Raw genomic sequence first — 4,017 nt, forward strand, 5'->3', positions numbered from 1 at the left:
ACTCAAACCATATATCAAAAAAGTGGTATAAGTATCACTATTCGATCAGTGGTAAGGCCTAGGGCCTTGGGAATCGCTGGGACTACACTGGACTAACAGCAGTTAGGACGGGAGTAGCCCGCGGGGTTCGGGTGCAGCGCTAAAAGCACACGCATGCACCAATGCAAAGTCAATGGTGCATAAAAGTTATCGAGTTACAGTTTTAGGAGTCTTCCGACTGGACTAGAAGGACAAAACTTTAGACTTAGACACTAGAGGTGTAAGCCACTACAGGAGCACCGGCGTTCAAGTTACCTCACCCACAGGAAGCGGGTGCACAGGTGCAAAAGCGTGTCGAGTTTCGTCGTGAACCAGGCGATGTCGGGCGCAATCAGGTGGTTGTTGTGAAGCTTGTCTCCACTGCCACGTGGACTCTGGGGCACCGAGGATGTCCAGGAGTGGATCACGAGCTGTCCCACAAAGACTCTCGCTGTCGGCGGTGTCGGCTTCCGGATCGGAGTTAACAAGCCTTGGCAAGTGCAATCCACGCAGGATTCAAAGATTGCTTCGTACTCGGACCAGCAAGGTCTGAGCGGGTGCTCCTTTTCAGGGGACTGAGGGCCAGTCTGGAACAACCATACTAGCAGAGCAAATTCAAAGGTTCATTGGTACTGGGGCCACTAGCCAACAGGCAAGTGACCGGACCAACGCGTTGAGCAGAAAAATGCAAATGGGCCCCACGCAGCACTCGATGAGTGTGGAGGGGTGAGCTTCAGTGCAAAAGCTGCTCCTCGGGGCTGGAGCTTCTCAAACTCCAATGCGCAGCTTCGAGGGAGCCTGGGAAGCTGCACGGTCAGCACTTTGTAATTTTTCCAAGATGGCCGGCCCCACGCTTCAGGTCGCCTCCACGGGTCTCAGCTTTGCAGGGACTGTGGATCGGGCTGTTGGAAGGCAGGAACGCTGGGTATTGTTTATCTCTGTTGCTCGAGTTCCGGCGGGAACTGCAACAAAGCAAACGGTGATGCGCTGGATGGTGCCTGTTTGCACAGGGTGGTCACTCCTTGGCCACAAGGGAGATTCTTCAGTCTTCCACGTCGAGTGGGATGTCGAAGGGTCCAGAGTTTCGTTTCATAAGTTTCAGTCAGGATAATCTGATGTTCATCAGCACAGCTCCTACCTTTATTCCAAATCAAGGGGCTGGATTACCTGCTAGGTCCCTCCTATGGGTGGGACCCAGGAAGGGGGTGGTTACACCCCTGAGGTACTGGGTTTTTCAGAACCGGTACAGAACCGGTAACCCAGCGGTGTCAGGGTACACCCAAAGACCTCGAGTCCTTTCCTGATTCAGACCACAGAAACTCCGAGTCTTCTAGGTGAAGTCAAGGATCGATTTTATTTGCTGCAACCAAGGTAACAAGCGTCCTAGAAGTACAACACACGGGAAGTATATTCTCAGGAGATTGCTCAAATTTACAAAGTCAGGCTTCTCTTTTTATACAGAATATTAAGCTTCAGGCAAACATTCTTGGTTTTACAGTATACCATTGACATATTTTCAATACAAAGGAAAAGCAGAGTCATGATGACAGCCCACATTTCTGTCTGTCCAGCCCATAACAAATTACCCGGCGAGGCCCAGCATTTCCATCAGATACCGGTGGACCCCTAATAAAAATGGGCACCTCCCCATCATAAAGCAAGTGAGAGAGAAAGGAGCAGGGACAGGTGTGAGCAAGATTCGGCAGGGTGTGAGTGCGATGCAAGGGTTTTATGGCCTGTTGAGCCTTGATGCTATCTCATTCAGCCACTGGGAGAGGAACTGACCAAACAGGTTCCGCCTGGGGCAAAGGTTCCAACTTGCACAGGTCAGAGAAAAGTCAATTAAGGTGTACGTGTCCTTTTGGAATCGAATTTGGCTGGATTATAAGCCTATGTAAAGGGCAACTCACAAAATGGCTGCTGTCCATAAAATGGAAGCCAAGGGTTCAGAACAAAAATGACGATTTCGAGGTGAAATCGTCACTCGAAAATGCTTGTACATAGTGTACTCATCATTCTCGATCTTTTGATACCAAATTCGTCATGTTTCGACGAAGTTTAATTCTTGAGTCCAGAATAATTACACGAGTCCAGAATTTTCAGAACCACACCCCTTTCCCTTTGTCCAGTTTCGTGCCAGGACTGGGGCTGGAGTGCCCCAGAACCGGTTTGACTGGATTTTGCCTGGGACACCTTGTGTGCCCCAGGCAGTGTCTAGTTCCTTTCAACCCTCCCTGCTCCAATCCACTATCTCCTGTCTGGGGTGGTGTAGCACCTCCCTGTGACAGGAAACCCTTTGTCCAGGCCTCCCCTGCCAAGTTTCGGTCAGCAGCAGGAGATCAGACTTGTGTCGGGGCAGCAGCATCCATTTTGTGATGCTGAGGCTCTGGTTAGAATTAACCGCGTTTTAAGTAAAGTAACATGTCTTCTCCCTCCAGAAGGGTGGAATGCTACCTCCGTCGCCAGAACTGGTGAGGGGGTAGTATTCCAAAGTGTATGACACCAAAGACGACATGTTTTGATAAAGCCAAACCAAAGTTAGCAATAAACGCGAGGATTATAATGCACTTAAGAGTATATGGTATGCCAGTATCACTGGAACAGCTATAAGGAAATGGTTCCGAAGGCTGCAGACAGGTTCAGCTCATGCCAGAGCACCATCTCACATAAAACCAAGCACTCTGCCTCCAGGATTGTTAAGGCCTGCCATAGGAGTGACTTATAGGTTTATATGTGTCCAGATATAGGTTTAGATATAGGTATACTATATCTAAGCAAGGGGTGATTACACCACCTTGCCCCAGCTGAGTGATCAGCCAGTTGTGTCGATTTAAGTACCAGCCAGGGGTGGCAAAAGATACGCTGCAGCTCCTGGTAGGCCTTGGTTGCACCTATGCCCTGGGCACCTATAGTGCACTGTACAGGGTCTGATAAGGTGTCCAGTACCAATTTAGTTATGCAGCTAGGGTACATGGAGTCCATTTTAAAGAGAGAGCAGATAGCCTGGGGCCCTGATTAGCAGGATCCCAGGCCAACGAACTCAAAAACCAGCTAAACACTAGGCAAAAAAATCTGGGGTAACCATAGTCAGGTATCCACCTTCCTACATAACCCCCCCAAACGAAAGGAGATAAGGCTATCCTTGACCAGGTAAGCCTATATTGCCTAAGTGGCCATATAAGGAAGTACCTGCACTAGCATGGTTACCCCCTGTCTCATGGTCCACTAAGCAATCCCTCAACCTAGGGGTATCAGAGGGTCTCCACCATAGGGACTCACTACCTGTGGTGTGTTTTGGCAAAGCAAAAGACTGGTGTTGAGATGGAGTACTGAAGTGAGGCTCCACTAATGTAGGGCTCAACTTCCTCCAATCACTGTCCTCCATGGATGCCTTTCTTTCCATGACTGAGTTGCACTGTGCTCTCAGGGTCAACCTCTGGCTGCCTAAAGCTGGAGGCTGGGTCCCTTTGGTTGGCTTACTGGAGGGACGGGTCAGGTTTGGTGTCTTGTGGTCCCAGGTTTGGCCTTGCCCAACAGTGTCCATCTGGGGGAGTTCCCTAACTAGTTGGAAGGGGCATCCCTCAGAAATCTTTAAAGTTTTTACCTTGCTAGGGCTGCTAGCTTTGGTGCCCCTAATCTGCTGATGGGGGTGTTTAATTTGACAGGGGGCCCTTTGGGGCTCACTGACCTTGATCTCTGTAGCCCTGGGCTGACTGAGGCAGTGTAGAGAGGGGCAGGTTACCTGCTCCAGACTGGGTCCCACCTTGGAAGGGTCCACTGACTTCAGGGGCTCTGCCAGGCTAGGCCTGACTACCTCTGGGGCAGTTTCTTCACAAGGGGTAAGATCAGTTCCCTGAGGAGGCTGCTCCTTTCTTAGTGTCTGGTGGGAGGGAGATTTCTCTTCTTCCTCAATGCTCTCTGTTTGTGTGGAGTGATCCATAGTTTCAGGCTTCACAACACGTGAATCAGTTTGAGTTTGGGCTGTGGCCATCACAGCCC

This window comes from Lissotriton helveticus, chromosome 3_1 (assembly GCF_964261635.1).
Source record: "Lissotriton helveticus chromosome 3_1, aLisHel1.1, whole genome shotgun sequence".
NCBI classification, from domain to species: domain Eukaryota; kingdom Metazoa; phylum Chordata; class Amphibia; order Caudata; family Salamandridae; genus Lissotriton; species Lissotriton helveticus.